The sequence below is a fragment of the Chiloscyllium punctatum genome, chromosome 1 (genome assembly GCF_047496795.1).
Source record: "Chiloscyllium punctatum isolate Juve2018m chromosome 1, sChiPun1.3, whole genome shotgun sequence".
NCBI lineage: Eukaryota > Metazoa > Chordata > Chondrichthyes > Orectolobiformes > Hemiscylliidae > Chiloscyllium > Chiloscyllium punctatum.
This window is the reverse complement of record NC_092739.1, coordinates 152,069,988-152,096,323: the sequence shown is the minus strand read 5'-3', so window position 1 is coordinate 152,096,323 and position 26,336 is coordinate 152,069,988.

The following is a 26,336-nucleotide window of genomic DNA, read 5'->3' as shown; positions in this document are numbered from 1 at the left end:
ACGGTCCAGGTGAATTTGAAGTCAGGGTGGAAAGTGTTGGTAAAGTGGATGAACTGTTCAACCTCCTCGTGGGAGCACGAGGTAGCGCCGATAGAGTCATCGATGTAGCGGAGGAAAAGGTGGGGGGTGGGGCCAGTGTAGCTGCGGAAGATGGACTGTTCCACATATCCTACAAAGAGGCAGGCATAGCTGGGGCCCATGTGGGTGCCCATGGCTACTCCTTTGGTTTGGAGGAAGTGGGAGGATTGGAAAGAGAAGTTGTTCAGGGTGGGACCAGTTCAGTCAGTCGAAGGAGGGTGTCGGTTCCTGTTACAGAGACCCCTGGGCTTGTTACAGAGACCCCGGGGCCTGTTACAGAGACCGAGGGGACTGTTACAGAGACTCTGGGGCCTGTTATAGAGACCGTGGGGACTGTTACAGAGACCCCTGGGCCTGTTATAGAGACCGCGGGGACTGTTACAGAGACCCCTGGGCCTGTTACAGAGACTGCAATCTATTACAGAGACCCCAGGCCTTTTATAGAGACCCCGGAGCCTGTTGCAAAGATCCCGGAGCTGTTTTCTGAACCTTTGGCAAATGTCAAGCAGTGTCTGGAGCAGCCGCAGAGGTGGATCAAGAAAAAGAGAGAAAGATGAACTCTATTGCACTGAAATCTTGCTTTATATTCAGTGTTTCAAGATCGTGCCAGATCATGGTGACACTTTGCACATAACACTTGAAAACACACTTTTCACTTTATCTTTATGTTCATGAGAATAAATCTAATTCTAAATCTCCATGCTTGCATGAAGAAGAAAATTTTTTTTTGAATGTTGATGTGATTGGGTGTGGAAAGGTGGAAGGAGTGGTAAGGAGCAAACCAGACGGACCTCTGGCATCGACTTAGACACCAGAAACAATGAAAGCAAACATAGTCCTGTCAACCCTATGCAGTCCTTCTACTGACACTGGGGGCTAGTGCCAAAACTGGGAGAGCTGTCTCGGAGATAGTCAACAGCTTGACATCGTCCTACTCACGGAATCATACCCAACAGACAATGTCCCAGACATCACCAACAATCACTGGATATGTCCTGTTTCACCAGCAGGACAAACCCAGCAGAGGTGGTGGCACAGTGCTAAATGGTCAGGAAGGAGGTGCCTTGGAGTCCTCAACATTGACTCCGGATCCCATGAAGTCTTGTGTCTTCAGACTAAAAACTGCCAAGGATACCTTCTTTGGGTCCTCTAGGACATAGCTGCACGGTGGCACAGTGGTTAGCACTGCTGCCTCACAGCACCAGAGACCCGGGTTCAATTCCCACCTCAGGCGACTGACTGTGTGGAGTTTGCACGTTCTCCCTGTGTCTGCGTGGGTTTCCTCCCACAGTCCAAAGATGTGCAGGCCAGGTGAATTGGCCATGCTAAGTTGCCCGTAGTGTTAGGTAAGGAGTAAATGTAGAGGTATGGGTGGGTTGCGCTTCGGCGGGTTGGTGTGGACTTGTTGGGCCGAAGGGCCTGTTTCCACACTGTAATGTAATGTAATCTAATCTAATCTAATCTAGCCTGGGTCTGCAGTAGGTGGTGAAGGAATCAACAAGAAAGAAAAACATACTAGACCTCATCCTCACTAATCTGCCAGCTGCAGGTGCATCTCTCCATGTTAGTATCTGTAAGAGTGACCACCGCACAGTTCTTGTGGAACTAAAGCTATATCTTCAAACTGAGAGTACCCTCCATTGTGTTGAGTGTTGTCGTGACTGTACTAACTGGCATAGACTGTGAACAGAATTAGCCATTCAATGAGGGGCTGTGAACCTTCAGAAGCAGGAGAAACATATTTTAACATAATCTGCAACTTCATGGCCCAGCGAATGCCCCATTCAAACATTTCCGTCAAGCTAGAGGATGACCTCTGTTTCAGGGAAGTATGCAGGAGGGCATGCCAGGAGCAGTACCAGGCATACCTAAACATTCCAACTTTATGAAACTACCAAACAGTACATGCTGTGCCAAACAGTGCAAGCAACAAGAGATAGGCTAGGTCACTCAACATTGACAATTGAAACATATAACTGATCTTTTAATGTCACTGGGTCAAAAGCCTGGAGCTCCTTCCTGAACAGCAATGTAGATGTGTCTACACCAAATAGACTGCTGTGGTTCAAGGAGGCAGCTCACCAATCCCTTTACAAGGGTAACCAGTGATTGGCAATAAATGTTGGCACGACTATTGATGCCCACTTCCCATGAATACATTCTTTAAAAAAAAAGAAAGGAGATCCGTGAGGGATGCAGGAACAGTGATATAGGGCTTATGGGCTGGCTTCTATGCTGCAAATACACTACCTTGTAATTTTATAATAGCTTTAGACTGTGTCTTTTTGTTCATGTGGGTCATGGTTAAGACCACGGGCAAGTATAAACCTTGTTCAGCCAAACTGAAAGAGTGAGTTTCGTTTTTTTTCTCTCTCAAGCTGACTAGTTATCTATTCCTTCTGAAGTAGGGAGGAATGGCCTACATCTGAGCCTGCATTTTCTAGTCAAAATGTTAAAAGCTGGAGTTTAGGGAGGGGGTCAGAACATTGAGGGACGTAGAAACAAGGATCTGAATTTTGAAATGAAGGTGTGACCAAACTCTGAACCGATGTACAACAGAAGATAGGAGCAGGCCATTCAGCCTCCTGCCTCTGCTCTGTCACTCTATTTCAGTGAGATTTTCCTGTACAGCTGTTAATGTTATTGTAAACTGGCTGCCTGCCAATAACCTAACCTTATTAGGGAGGATGGAGCAGGTACAATTTGTGGCAATTTCCAATCCATACATACTAATCTCGCAAATGCATTTAAAGGCACATGTTCTCTGTGTATCTGTATGTAGAAAAACTAGTGATATTTGCTTTCTTAATTAACAAAATTACTATTCTGAAAGACAAACCAAGAAAAGCCACCACCTTAGGATTGATTTGATTTATTATTGTCACATGTACCTAGATACAGTGAAAAGTATTGTATTGTGTGCTCACCAGCCAAATCATACCTTACATAAATACATCAGGGTAATAGAAGCGGATGCAGAATATAGTGTTACAGCTACAGAGAAGGTGCTGAGAAAGATCAACTCCAATGAATGAGAGGTCTGTTCATAAGTCGGATAACAGAGGGCAAGAAGCTGTTGGTATATGTTTCCAAACTTTTGTATCTTCTGCTCAACGGAAGAGGGCAAAAGTGAGTATAATCAGGGTGGGAGGGATCTTTGATTATGTTGGCCGCTTTTCTGAGGCCTGAAAGATTAAAAGATTGATGAGTAATGAAGTAGAGACTTACCTAATTGGGTCTTTTTACTTATTTGAGAAGTTGTAGAGCATTTAGGTGGCAAATGGAGTTCAATGCAGCTAAATGTGAGGTGATGCACTTTGAGAAGAATAACAGAAAGCCAGAGTACTGGGTCAACGGAAAGATTCTTGGTAGTGAGGATATGCAGAGGGATCTTGGAGTCCATGTACATAGATCCCTGAAAGTTGCCACCCAGGTGGATAGTGCTGTTAAGAAGGCATACGGTGTGTTAGGTTTCATTCGTAGAGGGATTGAGTTCTGGATCCGCAATATCATTCTGCAACTATACAAAACACTTGGAATATTGTGTACAGTTCAGGTTCCCATATTTCGGGAAGGATGTGGAAGCATTGGAAAAGGTGCAGAGGAGATTTACCAGGATGTTGCCTGGTCTGGAGGGAAAGTCTTATGAGGAAAGGCTGAGAGACTTGGACCTGTTCTTATTGGAAAGAAGAAGGCTAAGAGGGGGGATTTGATAGAGATATACAAGATGATCAGAGGATTAGATAAGGTAGACAGTGAAAGTCTTTTTCCTAGGATGATGACGTCAGCTTGTATGAGGGGGCATAACTACAAATTGAGGGGTGATAGATTTGATAGATTTAAGACAGATGTCAGAGGCAGAATCTTTACGCAGAGAGTGGTAAGGGCATGGAATGCCCTACCTGCTAAGGTCATTAACTTAGCCACATTAGGGAGATTTAAACATTCCTTGGATAAGCACATGGATGATATTGGGATAGTGTAGGGGAACGAGCTGAGAATAATTCACAGGTCGGTGCAACATCGAGGGCCGAAGGGCCTGTTCTGCGCTGTATTGTTCTATGTTCTATCTCCCTAAAGATTCATGATAGTAAGTTATCAAAATTCCTGTGCCCTGTTTAATTGTATGTTTTCCTGCTCTATACAGTAATATTTGAGAAAGAGAGGACTGCAGATGTGTTTGCTGTAATGCCATTACATCACCAACACTTTAAGCGCTGTTTCTAAAGCGCAATTTTTCTATAATGCAGAGTTGCACAAGAATGTGAACATTGCGATATGGAAGAACTATGTGTACGCCAAAATAATGAATATATTTCAATTAGAATAATATGTGTGCTTCAAAAATTCTGGATATCTGATGTGTTCTATGGTAAAGGTTTTTATCTTTTCCTGGAGATCCATGACTAAATCCTTGCAGTAAAGTTTCTGCCCTTGTCACTGTGCTGAAATATTTATCAAAGTCACAAACGATAACCTACGTGACATTGGCCATGGTAAACAATCTCTTCTCATCTTTCTTGGGCTCATCTCTGACCTCATTTCATTTTTCATGGGATGTGGAGATCGCTGGCTAAGCAAACACTTATTGCCCATCCCTAATTGCCCAGAGGACAGTTGAGAGTCAACCACATTGCTGTGGGTCTGGAGTTACGTGTAGTCCAGGCGAGGTAAGGATGGCAGTTTTCTTCCCTGAAAAAGATTAGTTAACCGGATGGGTTTTCCCAATAATTGGCAATGGATTCTTGGTCATCTTTAGATCCTTAATTCCAGATTTATTTTAAAATGACATTCAAATTACACCATCTGCCATGGCTGGATTCAAACCCAGGTCCCCACCACATGATCTGGGTCTCTGGATTAACAGTCTAACAATAATCCGAAGAGACCATCACCTCTCCATCATTGTTAAGCATTATCCCAACACTGCGAGACCTGACACTTTTTAAAATGTTTATGCAAAGTTTTCATCCTTGTGATCAACCCCCTCGGTGATCTTGTCCCTTCCTCCTTTTGTAAGTTCCACACGCCCCACAACTCTTCAAGATATCTCTGCATCTCCAAGTCTGGCCTTTCGAGCATCCATCATTTTAAACTGTCCACTCATGGAGGCTATGCTGTCTTCTCCCTTGGTCCCAAGCTTCAGAATTCTACTCTTAAACTTGCTGCCTCACTACGTTGCATACCTCCTTTGACCAAATATTCACCATAAGATTGCCCCATTTCTCTCACTGTCATATTTTTTTGTTTCACAAAGTTCCTGTACAACACATTAGATTGATTTCATTCTTATCTCTGCAGTCATAGCCAGAATCGTCTGCAATTGCTTGACTTCCAGTTCTTTTACCATTACCTTTGAAATCACTGCAGGATCTCTCCTTGATTCCATTTTATACTCATCTACATGTTGCCCCTCAACAGTGTGATCTGAGAAACGTATCAAATTCTCTCTATGAACCAATGGAACTCATCTCTACCTTACCTCCACATTTTGTGACTCCTCCATTGTCCCTGAATTATTGACGTTCAATACTGGATGAACAGAAATTCCCACCAACTACTTCTTAGGTAAACTGAAGTCTTTAATCCTTGCCACAACTTCTATCCCCTCAAGCCTGAGCTATGGGGAAGTAGTCATTAATGGTAATATCTCTGAGCTAGTCATTCAGAAGCCCGGACTAATGTGCTGGAGAGATGAGTTCAAATCCTGTTATAGAAAACAGTGAAATTTGGAATTAATAAGAACAAGGAACTGACCTCACGGCAACCATTGTGGGTTTTTGTAAAAACCCATCTGGTTCACTAATGTCCTTTGGGAACAGAAATCTGCCATCCTTTATCAGTCTGGCCTCCATATAATTTCAGTATCACAAAAAACATGATTCTTCACTGCCCTCTGAGAAATTAGGGACGGGAAATAAATGTTGGCCCTGCTAAAATCACCTATACCTTGTGAATGGTCAAAAATATAAATTCCCATTCTCTGGCAACTGTCCAAGGCTCAGGCAGAACATTTGCAACCTCCATTGCATTTGAGCCCCCCAACTCCCCTTTCCTTGCCCCCAGCAATCTGCACCATTGTCAGGAATGACTACTCCCAACTCTGTAACATTGACTAGTTTAGATTTTCTGAGTCTTGTCTTCAAGTTTTCAGAGAATGCAAAGCTAGGTTGGGTGGGAGGGTGAACTGTGAGGAGGATGTAAAGGTGTTTCCATTTGATTTTGATAAGTTGAATGAGTGGGCAAGTGCAAGGCAGATATTGTACAACGCGGATAAATGTGGGGTTATCCACTTTGTTAGCTAAAGCAGGAAGATGAATTATCACTTGAATGATAATAGATTGGGAAAGTCAGAGTTGCAATTAGACATAGGTATTCTTATACACTGAGAGTAAATATGCAGCTATAGCTGTTGGTGAAGAAGTAAATGGTATATTGGCCTTCATAGGAAGAAGATTTGTGTACAGGAAAGGGATGTTTTGCTACATGTGCGCAGGACCTTGGTGAGACTAAACTGAAACACTGAGTGCAGTTTTGATTTCCTTATCTGAGGAATGATGCTCCGTTTATGGAGGGAGTTCAACAAAGGTTTACCTGACTGATTCCTGGGATGGATGTAAGAAGAGAGACTAAATTGTTTAGGACTATATTCAATATAGTTTAGAAGATTGTGCCTGGGGGTGTGGGGTGGGGGGGTTGTGATGACCTCGTAGAAACCTAACAGATCCCAACAAGGCAGACGCATGAAGGATAATTCCAATGTTGGGGAGTCCAGAACTAGGAGCCACAGTTTAAGGATAAAGAGTGGGTCATTTAGGACTGAAATAAGGAGAAATGTCTCCACCCAGAAGGAGGTGAGCCTGTGAAATTCTCTGTCACAGAAAGCAGTCGAGACCAAGACATTGAATCTTTTCAAAAAGAGTTAGATATGGCTCTTTGGGCTTGAGAGATAAAAGAGTATGGGGAGAAAGCAGAGGCAAGATACTGAATTAGATGATTGTCTTTCATCATATTGAATGAGAGAGCCAGTTGAATATCCTACACCTGTTCCTATTTCATTCTGTTTCTCTCTTCCAATCACCATTTCAGCTTATTTGACACTAAACTCTTATTTTGTTTGTTATGAAGATGTGGATATACTTTAAGAGAGTTAAAGGCAGTAGAACTACCAGACACAGCACCAAGTGTTCTCAATCAGGCACAAATGTAACACTTAGAGTCATAGAGATATACAGCATGGAAACAGACCTTTCGGTCCAATTTGTCCATACTCAATTAGCGCGTTGCCTGGAGGCAAAAAAAAATTCAAATTTGGCCAATCAGTGTAAATTATACCCTGAAAATTCAAACTCCAGTCCAGTATAAACTGAGTATACTGACAATCTTAAAAGCCAATTACACAATCTGATGCTTTTGGGGTATAAAACTGGGGAAAATTGAACAGTTGAGATGAGAACTGCCAAGCCCAGCATGTAAACAGACTGGTAAAAAATAGCCCTCTTAAAAAGGTACCTTTTTGATCAGTAACCAGTGACAAAGAAATTCTTAAGAAGAAGAAAAGAAAACATAGGAAGATCCGAATAGAAGAACGAAATTTGGCAGATTTTGAGATAAGTGTGGTTTTGTAAATCTTAATTGAGAATTTTATTGGTCGAGTATTATAGAAGGGAAGGTAACAGAGATTAGAGTAAGGAATGGTAAACAGTTGTCAGTTAATTATTTTCTGTTATACTTTAAGAAATGAAGTTGTTAATTTTTACTTTAAATAGTTCTTGACCACTTGAACTTTTACAGATTACTGCACGGGATAAATCTTTTCTGTGTTGTTGGTTTTAAATTAAGCAGGAGAGTTTAACCTGTGTCCTAACATGTTGCCTCAAGACTCAAGAGTTCTAGTGCTTTCCCACAAGGTTTCCTACATAAACTTAAGGATATCTAAAAGTCGATATCAATATTTTCATTCACACTCAACTTGATTTGCTGCTAAATTTGGGTTGTTTGCAAATTCTGCGGATCCTTTCTCCACCTTGTAAGTTTCTCCAGTAATACTTCAAACACTTATTCCAAACTTCTCTTCCAGCATTTAAACTTCTCTCAAATAACTAGTTCCTATTCGGTAAATTCCTGGCTTTTGAACTTCTTTGGGATGTAGAGTCATAGAGTCATAGAGATGTACAGCATGGAAACAGACCCTTCAGTCCAACCTGTCCATGCCGACCAGATATCCCAACCCAATCTAGTCCCACCTGCCAGCACCCAGCCCATATCCCTCCAAACCCTTCCTATTCATATACCCATCCAAATTGCCTTTTAAATGTTGTAATTGTACCAGCCTCCACCACTTCCTCTGGCAGCTCATTCCATACACGTACCACCCTCTGTGTGAAATAGTTGCCTCTTAGGTCTCTTTTATATCTTTCCCCTCTCACCCTAAACCTACGCCCTCTAGTTCTGGACTCCCCCACCCCAGGGAAATGACTTTGTCTATTTATCCTATCCATGCCCCTCATGATTTTATAAACCTCTATAACAATACCCCTCAGCCTCCGACGCTCCGGGGAAAACAGCCCTACCCTATTCAACATCTCCCTATAGCTCAAGTCCTCCAACCCTGGCAACATCCTTGTAAATCTTTTCTGAACACTTTCAAGTTTCACAACATCTTTCCGATAGGAAGGAGACCAGAATTGCACGCAATATTCCAACAGTGGCCTAACCAATGTCCTGTACAGCTGCAACATGACCTCCCAACCCCTGTACTCAATATTCTGACCAATAAAGGAAAGCATACCAAACGCCTTCTTCACTACCACCTGCGAGTCCACTTTCAAGGAGCTATGAACCTACATTCCGAGTTCTCTTTGTTCAGCAATACTCCTAGGACCTTACCATTAAGTGTATAAGTCCTACTGAGATTTGCTTTCCTAAAATGCAGCACCTCACAGTTATCTGAATTAAACTCCATCTGCCACTTCTCAGCCCTTTGGCCCATCTGATCAAGATCCCATTGTAATCTGAGGTAACCTTCTTCCCTGTATCTTGATACAACTTCTGAAATCTAAGTCACTCCAGTTACGACAAGCCTCTGAGAACTCCTTCACCTCTGCCCTCTTGTTCATCCCCCATGCCGTCTGTCTCCATCAAGATCCTAAACTCCTTCATAAAGCTCTTTGCCTGCCCAACTCTCCCTCCTTACCCAATTGACCAAGCCTTGAATCACACAGCCTCATGTCTCCTTCTTTGCTTCAGAGCCATAGCCAAAACCTCTGGCAATTTCTAGCTTCTGACTTGTGAGGTAATATCATCACAGGTAGTGCTGCAATTGGCTTGGGCTCGTTGTCTGATCCTTTTACTTGATCTCCCATTACATGCATTGGCCAGGACCAACTGATGGAACTATTACACACCTATATGGACTCTATCCATAAATGGGAATGAGTGTATTGCCAGCAGTGACTTGGCATGACATGCCCCCTCAACTATTGATATCTTGATAATCTCCAGCAGGAAACAGCATCGAGTTCAGTCTTGTGTCTTTGGAAATTAAGGTCAGTAGTTCCGGTGAGGGGCAGGGAATGTGAATGGTATTTTAAAAAACACACTGCAAAGGATAAAGAAAATTAGTTTAGCTTCGGGGAGATAGTGATATTGAGTTTCCTCAAAGTGCAGTCTGCCTTCCTTAATCCCTTTGCCACAAACAGGATTAGAGGCTTCCATTCCACTCGGAGCTGTGGAACTGCAGTGATAATCCTTCAGCAGCATGGACTGCTCACTTCTGTTGTAGTGTCAGCGTCTACAGGTTAAATGTTCATACACACAGCAGCAAGATGCATCACCACTAGTTAAACAGTCCGCAATGAGCCACTTACCTCGCAATGTAATCCACAGCCCCTTATGGTGAAATGGGTTCCACTGCACCTTATAGTATCATGAGTTCTGCATTCCCTAATGGATGGATTTACACTGTTCTTCACAGTACCATGTATCCACTGCCCCTCATAATGTGGTATGATCCACACACTGTTATGAATACATGGGATAAATATAGTGTAATAGGATCCATAGATGCTAGCAGGATAAGTAGATCCACAGCCTCATGTTGTACAATAGGATCCATTGGCTCTCCCATGCAGTCAGGCCTACTGTTCCTCAGAATACAATGGAATTCACTACTCCAACGTATTCTTTCTACAAAAATGCACTGTCTTGCACTGACCTTATGTTGAATGTTATTTTCCATTGTACACCTGTCTCAGGGAGGTCTCACAGAGCTAAATAACTACACAATTGAAGACTTGGCTGTCAGTGGAGGAATGAAGGAAGTCACTGATAATAGCTATCATTTAGCACTTGTGTGGCACAGCCATTTATTTGCAACACACAAGGCTAAGCCTGAATGTCTTATGGTGTCTGAAGGCAGGGATACTTTATAATAATGAATTTTGATTAGAAATGGACATTGTGCAATCATTAGTGAGCAACTCCACTTCTGACCTTACAAATCATAGAATCCCAACAGTGTGGAAGCAGGCCAATCAGCCCATCAAGTCCACACCGAGCTTCTGAAGAGCATCTCACCCATCCCTGTAACCCTGCATTTCCCATGACGAATCCACCTAACCTACACATACCCTGGATATTATGGGCAATTTAGCACGGCCAATCCACCTAACCTGCACATCTTTGGACTGTGGGAGGAAAACCACGCAGACACTGGGAGTATGTGCAAACTCCATATTGTCGCACGATGGTAGAATTGAAGCTGGGTCCCTGGTGCAGTCAGGCAGCAGTGCTAACCAATGAATCACCATGCTACCCATTGATGAAGTTGTTTGAAAGTGTTTGGGTTTAGAGCTAACAGCAATGAGGAACTCCTAAGGCTGCGCTGATTGAGGTCCAGCAACTGCAATCATTTTCTTTTGGTTAAAGTTTGAATACAGCCACTAAGAGGTTTCCATTGATTATTGTTAACTTCAATTTTCCTCAGGATCTTTGCTGCTATACTTGGTGAAAGGCCAAGGGCAGTCAGTCTCACATCATTAGATTAGATTACTTACAGTGTGGAGACAGGCCCTTCGGCCCAACAAGTCCACACCGCCCCGCCGAAGCGCAACCCACCCATACCCCTACATTTACCCCTTACCTAACACTACGGGCAATTTAGCACGGCCAATTCACCTGACCTGCACATCTTTGGACTGTGGGAGGAAACGGAGCACCCGGAGGAAACCCACGCAGACATGGGATGGAGCTTGTGATCATGATTACGTTGCCGTGGTGATGAGGACTGGAGTTGAGTGGTCCTGGAGAAACCCAAGCTGAGTATCAGAGAGCACACTACTGGTCAGTTAATGGCAGCTGGTAGCAATAAATCGACAGCAGTGGTTCAAGAAGGTAGCTCACCCCCACTTTCTCAAGGACAACTTTTTAAAAAATTCATTCCTGGGCTGAGGGCATCATTGGGTTGGCCTGTATTTATTGTCCATCCCTAATTGCCCAGTGGGGAGTAAAGAGTCAACCACATTGCTGTGGGTCTGGAATCACATGTAGGCCAGACCAGGTAAGGATGGCAGTTTCCTTTCCTAAAGGGCATTAATGAACCAGATGGGCCTTTCTTGATAATGAGTTAGAATCTTAAATGCAGGTTTGTTAAATTAAATTCAAACTGCACCATCTGCCTTGGCAGGATTTGAGCCCAGGTTCCTAGAACATTACCTAAGTCACTGGATGAACAGTTTCGCGATAACACCACTGGGCCATCGCCTCCCTAAGACTAGGCAATAAATACTGGTCCAGCCAGCAATGCCCACATCCCATGAGTGAACTTTTACAAACATCATTGACACCTTCCACCACTTGTTGATGATCACATGTAAAACTGGTGGATGGTAATGGGCTTGATTATGTTTGTACCACTTTTTGTGGACAGGGTCTACCTGGGAATGGTTAGACAGATGGCCAGTGTAGTTGCACTAGACCAGCTTGGTATAGACAGTGCTGTTTCTGAAGAACAATGTTCAGCGCTCCCTTGACATATTGTCAACACATATAGCCTCTGATATGTTCCATGACTCAGCCATTTTTTGCTATGATATAAACAGATCAAATTGCTCCATTTCTGATATGGGGGAGTTCAGGAGGATGCTTGGTTCTTTAAGCATCAGCCATGTCTTCTGGGCTCACAAGTTGGACTGGGTAATCAACAAGGATAGAAATGTTCACAGGATGTCCTGACCCTGCTAATTGCTCATTTATTCACTACAATCATTGGACAATCCAGATGGACAAGAACAAAATGTAAATTAAAATACCATTGCTTTAAAGACATAATGAGGCAAGGTTCTGAGAGAAAAATAAAATCCTCGTTTCTGCCCAGAAAACATTATCTGTAAAAAGCACCTCCTACTACTGGACTCACCCACAAGCAGACATCCTTTTCATATTCAAGTGAAGATCATTCAGGATCTCATAACAGATCTGTCACCTCCCCTCTCACTCTTCGAAAAACCAGTAGAAACACAATCATTCTGACCATCCTAGTCTCATAAAACAACCGATTCATTCCAGTTATTTATCTAGTAATCCCCCTCCAACCCACCTCCAATTTGTTTAAATCCATCCTTTAACAAGGAGACCAAAACTACACATAGGATGTTCACTGGGATAGAGTGATTGCCTTGTGCACTAATCTGTCTCTGAAAGTGGACAAGATGAAAGAGGTGGTTGCTGACTTCAGGAGGGCACAAAACGTCCACTCTCCGCTGGATATCAACAGCTCTCCCATGGAGATCGTGAAGGGCACCAACTTTCTTGGTGTACACCTGGTAGGGAATCTCACCTGGGCACTCAACACCAACATCATAGCCAAGAAAGCCCAGCAGCATCTCTACTTTCTGCACAGGCCGAGGAAAGCCCACCTCCCACCTCCCCCATCTTCACCATATTCCACAGAGGGTTCATTGAGAGTACCGTGAACTGCTATATCTCTGCCTGGTTCAGGAATTGCACCATCTTAGATCTTTGTGAATGGCACTGTGGCTCAGTGGTTAGCACTGCTGTCTCACAGCACCAGGAACCTAGGTTTGATTCCATCCTTGGGTGACTGTCCATGTGAAGTTTGCACATTCTCCCCCTGTCTGCATGAGTTTCCTGCCACAGTCCAAAGATGTGCAGGCCAGGTGAATTGGCCGTGGGAAGTTGCCCCACAGTGTTCAGGGATGTGTAGGTTGAGTGCATTAGTCAGGGGTTAAATGTAGGGGAATGGGTCTGGGTGGGTTACTCTTTTGAGGGTTAGTGTGGACCTGTTGGGCTGAAGGGCCTGTTTCCACACTGTTGGGATTCTATGAACAGGTAAGACCCTACAACCAATAGTGAGACAGCTGCAAAGATCATTGGCATCTCTCTTCCCTCCATAACAGACATTTACACCACATGCTGCATCTGAAAGGCTAAGTGCATTGTGGAAGACCCCGCACACCCCTCACTCAAACTCATCTCCCTCCCTGCCATCTGGCAGAAGATACTGGAGCATTCAGTGTCTCACGGCCAGACTGTGCAACAGTTTCTTCCTCCAAGCCATCAGACTCCTTAACACTGTCTGATCGGACTCTTTCCCATCTGAAATTCTTTGCACAATTTTGAATTGCAGCTAGAAAAATCATTCTTCTATTATACTGTAACTTGCGTGCTTTGCAATTCTTATGCACTTTATACCTTGTACGTTGTGTAGTTTGTGCTATCTATGTGCCATTCTCAGTCCTGGAGGAATAATGTCTCATTTTTACTGTGTCAGTTGTACATAGTAGAAATGACAAATAAACAGCTAATCTACTAAATAGGTTGGGACTCTACACATGGGAATTTAGAAACATAGGATCCTAAAGGGGTTCGACAGGATAAATGCTGAAAGGATATTTCCCCTCATGGGAGATGCAAGGACCAGAGAGCACAGTCTCAGAAGTAAAGGGTGGCAATTTAAGGCAGACAAGAGGAGGGATTTCTAATGGTATAATCGAGTCATACAGCTCTCTCAGAGGGTTGTGAGTCTTTGGAACCTCTTACCACAGAGAGCTGTGGGGGCAAAGAAACATAACAGCAGGAGTAGGCCATTCACCCCCTCAAGCCTGCTCCATCATTCAGTATAACCATGGCTGATCATTGAGATCAATAACCTAATCCTGCCCTTCACCCCTATATCCCTTGGTCTCAATGGCCACAAGAGTTATATCTACCTCTTTCTTCAAAACACGTCCGTACCGACCCTCCGAAGAGTAACACCCCCCCAGACCTATTCCCCTACATTTTCCCTGACTAATGCACCATACCTACACATCCCTGAACACTATGGACAATCCACCTCACCTGCACATCTTTGGACTGTGGGAGGAAACTGGAGCACCCGGAAGAAACCCACACAGACACGGGGAGAATGTGCAAATTCCACACAGTCACCCGGGGCTGGAATCGAACCAGCAAACCAGGGCCCCTGGCACTGTGAGGCAGCAGTGCTAACTACTGAGCCAGCCCAGTCTTTAAGTAGCAAATGATGGCACTTTAATTTAACTTACATTTCTATGCTTTGCATGTTAATCATAGATCATAGAATCCCTACAGTGTGGAAACAGGCCATTTGGCCCAAGTCCACACCAACCTTCCACAGAGTGACCCACTCCCCTACCCTATTACTCCACATTGACCCCCAACTACTGCGCCTAACCGACACATCCCTGAACACTATGGGCAATTTAACATAGCCAATTTACCTAAGACTGTGCAAGGAAACCCACTCAGACACAGGGAGAATGTGCTAACTCCACACCGACAGTCGCCCGATGCTGGAATCGAACCTGGGAACCCTGATGCTGTGAGGCAAAGTGCTAACGATTGAACCACCATGCCACCCATGTTGCTGAAACAGAAGATATAGTTCTGGTTTCATTTTTTACTTTGCAATTTTTGGTTCTGCAAAGTCTCAGGTTTGTCTATAAATTCATTTTTAATGAAGCTTTGTAGCCTTAGAAAAGAGCTAGGATTTGACAGTCAAAGGTGCTCTTTTTTGAGTTAGAAAAATGGCTGCTGCCTAGCTGCAAGATGTCCAATGACACACAGAGAGAGAGAGAGAGAGAGAGACAGAAACATGGTGAAAATCAGCAAGTTGATATGAGCCTGTGGGCACTTCAGATGATGGAAGCTGAAGTGTTCCAGTGTAAGAAGGCTGTCCAGATACTGATGGACATTCTGGGGCTTTTGAATGAAGCGTTGATTTTCCTGCTCCTCGGATGCTGCCTGACCTGCTGTGCTTTTCCAGCAGCACTCTAATCTAGACTCAGATACTGATGGAAGCTGAGTTTATGGGAAACTCATTTTTGCCCTGAAGTTGTTTCCAAATCTGTGACAAAAATGCTCCAAAACCTTTTCCAATTCTGTCAGATGATCAAGAAGCTTTAGTGTGGAGAGAAAGGTGAGATCTCCTTGAGGTTTGATTGTTGGTAAGGTCATTGTTGTTCTAAAAGGGTTGAATCATTCTCTCTGATATTTGCAGACTAGTTCTCATATAGCAGAACATCATTTGAGTTTCCCTTTAAACATAAATATTTATGTCCCTTTATATAAACTTATATGTATAATGGGCAAGTATATTACGTGGAAAGTGGTTTTCAGTGGTGTTCTTCAGTATTGGGTCTCAGGCAGATTGTGGTATTGAGCAACTGGACTTAACTGTGGGAGGCATGATTGGGAAATTTGCAGATGACACAAAACATTGACCATGTAATTGAGGAACAGGAGCAGTCTTTCAAGAAGGAAGGTGATATCTACAGGAAGGAGAAGGCTCCCCTTGTCCGTGACAGATGTCATTTACCAGGGTGGTATAGGTCAGGCAGGATGTAGTTGACACCCAGTTCCAGTATAGTGGACTGTTTAATCATAATGCCAGCTTTTAGTCTGCATGGCAAGGGTGAACTGCAGCCTCGATTGGTTTTGTTTGTGTACCCTTTGGCAGCTGTAAATAAAAGCTCATGCTTGGAATTGTCCGATTACTTTTCGTATGTGATGTTCCCCTACTGGACAATGACAAGCTATAGTAAAGAGTGAGCACTGTGCACTGTATACCAGAGACCAACAGAGGTTACTGGACAGGGCAAAACTAGAGGAGAAAGTGAGGACTGCTAGAGGAGTCAGAGTCGAAAAATGTGGCACTGGAAAAGCACAGCAGGTCAGGCTCATCCAAGAAGCAGGAGAGTCGACGTTTCGGGCATAAGCCCTTCATCAGGTATGTGGATGGAGAAAGGGGCTGAGAGATAAATAGAGGGGTGGAGCTGAGGGGAAGGTAGGTGGGAAGACGATGGATGGATGTAGGTGGGGGGTGATTATGATAGGTCAGAGTGAAGCATTGAGTGGATAGATGGGAGGGAAGATGGACATGTAGGACAAGTCAAGAGGGTGGTGCCGAGAGTTGCATCTGGGGTGACGGGGGGGAGGGGAGTTTTAGAAACTGATGAAGTTGATGGCGATGTTGTGTGGTTGAAGGGTCCCAAGGTGGAAGATGAGACGTTCCTCCTCCAGGTGGTGGGTGGCCCCAAGCTACAGACTGGTTAAACAGCAACCAGGGCAAGAGAATGGGGTAACATGTGCAAGTGTTGTCCACATACCGTGAAAGGTATGGCTTTGAGCCTGATATGCCATTTCACTGCTAGTGAGCAGCAAACCCAGATTTCCAATGTTTTTTCTGCACGCACAACTCTATCAAAGGTGGTGCAGATGTGAGGGACACTGAATTTTGGCAGATATCTACTGAGAGGTGAGTTGTTCTGGGAATGGTGCATGGTAAATTGTGGCTAGAATTCATTTTTGCTTCATTCATGGGATGAAGTTGTTGCTAGCATTTATTGCTAGAGGCAACCACGTTCTGTGGGTCTGGAGTCACCTGTAGGCTAGGCCAGGTCAGGTAAGGATGGCAGTTTGCTTCCCTAAAGGGCATTAGTGAACCAGATGGGATTATCCTGACAATCATCATTAGACCCTTACTTTAAAGATTTTTATTGAATCCAAATTCCACCATCTCCCGTAGCAGGATTTGAACCTGAGTCCCCAGAGTATTACCTGGGTCTCTGGACTAACAGCCCGGCAAGAATACCACTGCGCCATCACCTCACATGGACATAACAGACACCATAGGGGTGTGATGGAGTAGTTATTGAGGCACGTTCAGTAAGACACAGTGAGAAATCATGTTGCGCCTATTGGTGAGAATTCCTTCAAATACTCAAAGAGCCACATTGAAAAAAATTCATCTTCTAGTATTTAATGAACAAATGAGTACAAAGTGCTTCCCAGAATCATTGACCTGCAAGAAAATTGCATGCAGGAGCAAGTCTGAAGTGGGAGATGACAAGGGTGGGAGGAGTGGAGAGAATTAAACCTATTACATGTTTGTCTGGTTTGATAAAACAAAAACAGATGTTTCATTTATTTGTTACTTTAGTTAAAAAGGCCTGTTGCTGAGAGAGACATTCTTAACAAAAAGCAACACCTTTGTGGGCAATTATCTATAGGTTTAAAGCAATTTAAACACTGGAAAACCGTGTATCTTTTAGCTTGGAAGTTCTAATCCATAAATGGAATCCTCAGCCTAATTATGTACCACACATCCACAGTACAAAGTAATGTGAAGCCCTATTAGGCTTAGTCCAGAGGCTGAAGCTCTGAATGATTTTTATCTCCCCAGGCTTGATTATCCTAATCAAATTAAGTCAATATGACTAATCCTCTTCTTTTCTCCCTTTCTAGTTTGATGTTCCACTGCTAAATCCTCTCAAGGATGATGAAAGGCTTCCTCTCTTTCTCCTCTACTGCAACATCATTGATCCCCTCGCAGATAACAAAAGGCTTTCTCCCTGTCCTCTGCTGCCACACTGCTGATCCCCTTAAGAATGAAGAGCATCCTGTCTCTGTTACAGTGCTACGCTACCTGTCCTCTCATTGACAACAATAAACTTCAAATGGAAGTGCATTTTCTATTGCACTGGTCGACATGTTATAAAACTGCTTTATTTCACTTTCAGGGTTTTAACAACAATATTTTGCATTTATTTGTCATCCTTGAGGCTATAAAATATGCTAAGATGTTTCATGGGAGTGTTATCAAACAAGATTGGACATGAAGCCGCATAAAGAATTATTAGGGCAGATAGCTAAAAGCTTGGTCAAAGTTGTAGAAGGAATACCTTAATAAGAACACAAGAATACGAGAATAGGAGCAGGAATAGGCCAATAAAGCCTGTTCTGCCATTCAGTACAGAATCATCGAATCGTTATGGTGCAGAAAACTAAACATATTCGACACTGGAACATCCACAACTTTCTGGAGGATAGAGTTCCAAAATCCACAATATTTTGAGTGAAGAGATTTCTCCTCATCATTTTCTTTTTGAAACTGTGCTCTCATGTTCTGGTCAAGGAAAACAATCCCCCAGTCTCTATCTTGACAAGCTCCTTCAGAACCTTGTCTATTACAGTACGATTTTCTCTAAGTCTTCTAAATTCCAGGACGTATAAGCCCAATTAACTCAGCCTTACATCATAAAATAACCATCATCCCAAGGACCTTCACTGAGCGATCTCCAACATTGAGTATTTCTTTCCTCAAGTTAAAGAAAAACTGCAATGCAATTTTTCAGGTCTCTTTCATCAATTGTAACGAGACTTCCTTAATCATGCCCTCCAGTATTCTTTGCTCATTGCTTGTTGTTCTTGCAAGGTAACATCCTGTGTTCCTAATACAACTCCACTCAAATATCCCTGAAAAGCAACATTTGGGGGTGTCTGAAGGAGGAAGAGTGGGGTAGAGATTTGAGAAAGGAGCCACAGAGCTTAGAGCCAAGGCAGTTGAAGGTATGACCAAAAATAGTGGAGCTGGAAAAGCATCGAGAATTTAAATCATAAACTGGAAAGACAGAAATGCCTGCACTTATGTAGAGTGTAGAAGCTTTGCATAATGCATCACCCAATTAATTTATTTTTGGGTTTAGTGACTGAATGCCAGTGATTATTTGGAGATGTCGGTATTGGACTGGGGTGGACAAAGTTAAAACTCACACAACACCAGGTTATAGTCCAACAGATTTAATTGGAAGCACTAGCTTTCGGAGCACAGCTCCTTCATCAACCACCTGATGAAAGAGCAGCACTCTGAAAGCTAGTGCTTCCAATTAAACCTGTTGGACTATAACCTGGTGTTGTGTGAGTTTTAACTTTGAATGCCAGTGACTATTGCCAGTGACAATTGTTGTCAACAACTGCCCACCTAAATTCAATCAGTTAACACAACACCTAGCAAGCAGAACTTGCTGTACAAACTCAGCAGGTCTGGCAGCACCTGTGAAGAGAGAAGCAAGTTCTATACGAGTTCTTCAGAATGTTCACCAGTGTTGCCAGACCCGCTGAGTTTCTGTAACAACCTCTGTTTTTTTTTTGTTTGTCTCAGATCCCAGCATCCTCAGTGCTTTGCTTTATAGAAATAAACCAATTGGTCAGCTGTGATCACATATTAACATGTGCCTGCACTTCATTATTATTGAACGCTTCAATGACAATAAGAGGCTTCTTTTCTCGATTCTGTTACTTTACAACATATGTCTTCAACATTCAAAAGCACTTTCTTTTGCTCTTTTTTCACTTGAAATTTTACCTCAGTTTAGCCTGAGTTTCTTTCAAGTTGAATTCTCCACGGCTGAATCCCCAATATGCTGTAGGAATGACAATCGCAACTTGCACTTATGGTGGTGTCATTAATGTAATAGAACATCCCACAGTGTTTCACAAAGAGAGTGCAATGAAAATTTGCTGCTGAGCCATGTGAGATATGAGTGTATGCAATCTAAAGCTTATGGTGTTGTTATACATTGTGTCTAAAGGAGATTCTATTTTCCCTCTCAGATGCAGTATCACATGACCCTGTTTTGAAGAAGAGCACCGCAGTTCTCCCTGATGTCCTGTTCAAAGTTTATTCCTCTGGTCCCCGTGCTATGGGAAGGATATAAATAAACTAGAAAGGGTGCAGAAAAGATTTACAAAGCTGTTACTGGGACTGGAAGGTTTGAATTATAAGGAGAGGCTAGATGCAGTCATAGGGGGGCATAGCTTTAAATTAAGGGGGGGTAGATATAGGACTGATGTTAGGGGTAGGTTCTTCACTCAGCGAGTCGTAAGTTCATGGAATGCCCTGCCAGTAGCAGTGGTGGACTCTCCCTCTTTATGGGTATTTAAACGGGCATTGGATAGGTATATGGAGGATAGTGGGTTAGTGTAGGTTAGGTGGGCTTGGATCGGCGCAACAGCGAGGGCCAAAGGGCCTGTACTGCGCTGTATTCTTCTATGTTCTATGTTCTATGTTCTATAGAGATGTACAGCATGGAAACAGACCCTTCGGTCCAACTCGTCCATGCCGACCATGATATCTTAGTCTAATCTGGTTCCATTTGCCAGCACTTAGTCCATATCCCTCTCAACCCTTCCTATTCATATACGCACCCAGCTGCCTTTTAAATGTCGTAATTATACTAGCCTCCACCACTTCCTCTGGTAACTCATTCCATACATGCACCACCATCTGTGTGAAAAGGTTACCCCTTAGGTCCCTTTCCCCTCATACCTTAAACCTATTCCTTCTAATTCGGGACTCCAGTACCCCAGGGAAGGACTTTTCTCCCTGGAGTGCAGGAAGCTGAAGGGTGGCCTTATAGGGTTTTATAAAATCATGAGGGGCATAGGTAAGGTGAATTGCCAAGGCTTTTTGCCCACAGTATGAGAGTTCAAAACTATAGGTTTAAGATGAGAGGGAAAAGATTTAAAAAGGACCTGAGCAGCAACTTTTTCACATAGATGGTGATGCATGTATGGAATAAGCTGCCAGAGGAAGTGAAAGATGCATGTACAATTACAACATTTAAAAGACATTTGGACAGATACATAGATAGGAAAGGTTTAAAGGGATTTGGGCCAAAAGCAAGCAAATGGGACTAGTTCAGTGGTCAACATGGACAGTGTGGGCTGACGGGTCTGTTTCCATGCTGCACAACTCAATGACTCATGAGTTAACTGATCATTAAATTCCCACAAACAGCAATGTGATAATGTGCAGCTGTTGTATTTCCTCCAGTTCAGTTAGGACTATATTTCTTTGCCTTAAAGTGCTTTTGGATGTCTTAAGGTTATGAAAGGTGCCATACAAATGCAAGTCTTTTTTTTCTCTTACGTTAGAGGAGTACAAAAAAGCAGAGTGTTTCGGGGTGGGGGGAGGTTGGTCCAGTAGCTGAATAGATTTAAATGGTATGTAGGGTTTGGCACATGGTAAAGACTTGGTGCAGGCATGTCCTTCTGTGCTGAAACACTTGATGGGCTGGATGACCTAGTTCTGCTTCAAGGTCTTATGATCTTTGAAGGCAGTGGTGCACTGACATTGGAGGAACCACCATAATCTCAGGGCTGCCAGAGGTAACGATGGAAGTGAGCACAGTTTTGTCATTTAAGAAACTTTTAGACAGTTACATGGATGAGATAGTTGTGCAGGTATATGGGCCAAACACAGGCAAAAGAGACTAGTTTAATTGTGAAAACTGGGCAAATTGGACTGAAGATTCATGCTGTAGACCTCTATAACTCTATGACTAGTAAAAGGTATCAGGAAATGCCTGGTACCTGGGAAATTGTACCCAGATGCAATGGACATCTGCTCTCAGGTAGGAAATGTCCTTTAGGGAACCTGCCATCCTTACCTAGTCTGGCCAACATGTGATGTCTGTTCCATAGCAATGTGGTGGATGTTTAACTACCCTCTGACATGCCCTAGCAGGCCATTCAGTTCAGCTGAATAGCAATAAATGCCAGCCTCATCAGGCATGGACCACAGCCAGAAGATTAGTACATTTAATCAAATGTAATCTTATCAACTTCAAGGAATGCACCATCCTGAGACTGAAATACATCACACTCGTTGCTGATGAGTCAAGATCCTGAAAGAGTTTTCCAATGGCACTGAAAGTGAATCAATGCCATATGGATTGCAGTAGTTCGAGAAGATGGCTCTCTCCCGCTTGCTCAAGCAAAATGCTGCTCTCACTTGTGATACTGAGATGGATGAATACAACAAAAGATAAATGATTGAATATGCACAATTAGGCATTGTTCCCAGTGTTAAATGATTTAAAGTTCAGGAGCACCAAAAAAGGGGCAATAATATAAAGGGATGAAGTTGATTGTGGTCCATTTTTTGGATTTGTGAATACCTGTACAAATGTAAGAGTGTCCATTAAGGATATACGGATAGTGTATGGTATGTTATGGCTCAATATCATCCTTTTAAATTAAAAACCTAATATCATTACTTGAGATTTAAATCTAACTGGATCCCTTGTCTCACAAGTGGTTTGTAATTGATGGAAGAACAGGAATTTAAGAGTTACTGAGTCCAGATCTTGGATTAAGACCAGTTTGTGTCTTTAGGTCCAAATTATCAGTGACATAATTAGATATTCCTACACACACAGAGATATTCCTATACACACACACTCTCACATACACACGGGCACAGGTACACACAGACGTGCACACTGACACCCACATACACCCTTATAGACACACACACCCCCACGCTCACACATGCACCCCCTCACAGACTTAAGACACTCTGCACTCACTACACACACACACACACACACACTTTCTCACACTCACAACCCCCACCCCAGACAGACACACACACACACACAGACAAAGATCCACATGCACACATATATATTGTGGGGTGAATTTGGACTTGCAGAGTTACATTGTACTTTGCTCAAAAACTGTATGCATTCATGTAGAACTCTGAGCTCAAAAATGCATGAATTTATGTAAAACTCTTGTTATCTCACTTTTTAGATTAGAATCACTTTTTAAATTAGAACACAGGGGGCCAACACCTTCAACATATTGTCTAGCTATCACCATTGTTAACAGACAATCAATTTTTCAATGTATAATTTCAGCTACATCACACTGCAAATTTTTGCTATAAATTCTGTTACGATCAAGCCCTCCACAATCACCTGATGAAGGAGCGTCGCTCCGAAAGCTAGTGTGCTTCCAATTAAACCTGTTGGATGATAACCTGGTGTTGTGTGATTTTTAACTTTGGACCTAATTAGAAGCTGTCTTTGATATGTCAATCTGGCAGAGCTCAGTTACTTCCTACTGAGGCTGAGCAGTGTCAACGAAAGGATTATTCTCAAATCTCTTCCTGAACCAGTGCTAACTCTCTAAATCCTTTGTTGTTCTTCCAAAAAGGAAAAGGAAAAGAAAACTGATGTTTTCTGGCTGGATTTGGGATACATTACACTAAAGAGTCAAAGAAGTCTATATTGTGAAGGAGAGAGCCATTAATTAATATAATGTTCTACGGTTTATTTCAGTTAAGTAAGTAATGGATCTTGAAAACTGACTAGTCTGTTCAGCAATTACTGATATGGGATAAGCTATCTGCCATAAAACATTACTAATTTACTGTCAGATTGGATACCTAATGAGAGAGCAGTTTAGGTAACAGCTCAAAAAGTGGATGACAAGTTGAAATATTCTGCCAGGTTTGTGGGTGGCAAAAATACAGCGAGATTGCTGGAGCTGAAAGAGTTCTATAGTTCTGAGGTCTTGGGAAAGCTTACATTAGATTAAAAATAATTCATTATGTCTTGGAAAAAAAAGAGACTTTACATGTTGTGTCAAACTCAATTATTCCATTTCTTACTGTATCCCTTAACCCCACCAAAACCACTTCTCACTGATCTCCCAAACCTACCAATCCCATTCCATTGTATTCTTCAACCCCCACTAATCTCACCTCTCACTGCATCCCTCCACTCCAATAATCCCATCTCACTCTATCCCTCAATCCCACAAACCCCATTCCTCACTGTATCCCTCAATCCCAGTAATCCTATCTCGCTGTATCCCTCAATCCCACAAACCCCATTCCTCACTGTATCTCTCAATACCACAAACCCCATTCCTCAATTTAATCCTCAATCCCAGTAATCCTATCTCACTGTATCCCTCAATACCGCTAACCCCACTTCTCATTCTATTCCTCAACCTCACAAACACCATTCCACACCAACACCATTCCTCACTGTATCCCTCAATCCCAGTAACCCTATCCCACTGTATCCCTCAATACCGCTAACCCCACTTCTCATTCTATTCCTCAACCTCACAAACACCATTCCACACCAACACCATTCCTCACTGTATCCCTCAATCCCAGTAACCCTATCCCACTGTATCCCTCAATACCGCTAACCCCACTTCTCATTCTATTCCTCAACCTCACAAACACCATTCCACACCAACACCATTCCTCACTGCATCCCTCAATCCCAGTAATCCTTTCTCACTGTATCCCTCAGTCCCACAAACCCCATTCCTCACTGCATCCCTCAATCCCAGTAATCCTTTCTCACTGTATCCCTCAATCCCACAAACCCCATTCCTCACTGAATCCCTCAATCCCAGTAATCCTTTCTCACTGTATCCCTCAGTCCCACAAACCCCATTCCTCACTGTATCCCTCAATCCCAGTAACCCTAACCCACTGTATCCCTCAATACCGCTAACCCCACTTCTCATTCTATTCCTCAACCTCACAAACACCATTCCACACCAACACCATTCCTCACTGCATCCCTCAATCCCAGTAATCCTTTCTCACTGTATCCCTCAATCCCACAAACCCCATTCCTCACTGAATCCCTCAATCCCAGTAATCCTTTCTCACTGTATCCCTCAGTCCCACAAACCCCATTCCTCACTGTATCTCTCAATCCCAGTAACCCTATCCCACTGTATCCCTCAATACCGCTAACCCCACTTCTCATTCTATTCCTCAACCTCACAAACACCATTCCACACCAACACCATTCCTCACTGCATCCCTCAATCCCAGTAATCCTTTCTCACTGTATCCCTCAATCCCACAAACCCCATTCCTCACTGAATCGCTCAATCCCAGTAATCCTATCTCGCTGTATCCCTCAATCCCACAAACCCCATTCCTCACTGTATCTCTCAATCCCACAAACCCCATTCCTCAATTTAATCCTCAATCCCAGTAATCCTATCTCACTGTATCCCTCAATACCGCTAACCCCACTTCTCATTCTATTCCTCAACCTCACAAACACCATTCCACACCAACACCATTCCTCACTGTATCCCTCAATCCCAATCACCTCACTTTTCACTGTATCTTTCAGTCCTGCCAACCCTATTTCTCATTGTCTCCCTCAATCCAAGTGTATTCCTATTCTTCTGTGAGATGTGATTGTTGCTGGTTAGGCCAACGTTCATGCCTGTCCAATATTCACTTTGGAGAAGGTGGTGGTGAGCTAGCTTCTTGAACTGCTGCAGTCCTTGTCGCGTCGGAACATCCAGGGAGATGTTAAAGAGGGACTTCCAGGATTTTGACTCAATAACAGTGAAAGAATAGCAATCTGTTTGTAAACCAAGATGGCTTGGAGGGAAACATGCAGGTGCTGGTGATCCAATTTATCTGCTGGTTTTGACCTTTGAGGGGGTAGAAATTGTTTGTGTAGAAGGTGCTGTTGAAGGAGGTTTGGTCAACTGGAGGTGCACCCATCCAGGCAAGTGAAGAATGTTCTACCATAATCCTAACTTGTGCCTTGTCGATGGTTGGCTGGCATTGGAGAGACAGGAGGTGAGTTATTCACTGCAGAATTTCTAAACACTAATTTTTTTCTTGTAACCATATTCTTTAAATGGCTGATTCAATTACATTTCTGGCCAATGGCAAGCCCCAGGTTAACATCCACCTTCTGACCAGATCCTCAGTGCCACCTATTCTCTTACTCTCGCACAGTTCTCTTGTTTTCCAAAGAATTCAGAATTATCTCTTCCCTCCACTTGTGTAATCCCCCTCAATTACTTTCCAGGCACCAGCTTCCACAAGCTAACTTCACTTCTCTGAATTCAACTTTCTCATTGATTATTTAATTCATGCAAAACATTTAGTATTCAGAGAGAGCATAGCTCATATTTGTATTCATAGAGAGTTTACATTTCCCATGACTTTCATTGTTCAATGTGAAGAATTGGGCAGTTCTGTAACTATAATTGTTCCACTATTGGCAGACTTGACTGAAGCTGACTTGGTCACAAGGTGTGGAATTCCCTGAGATGCTTTTTTGAACCTGCCTTCTACCTGAAAT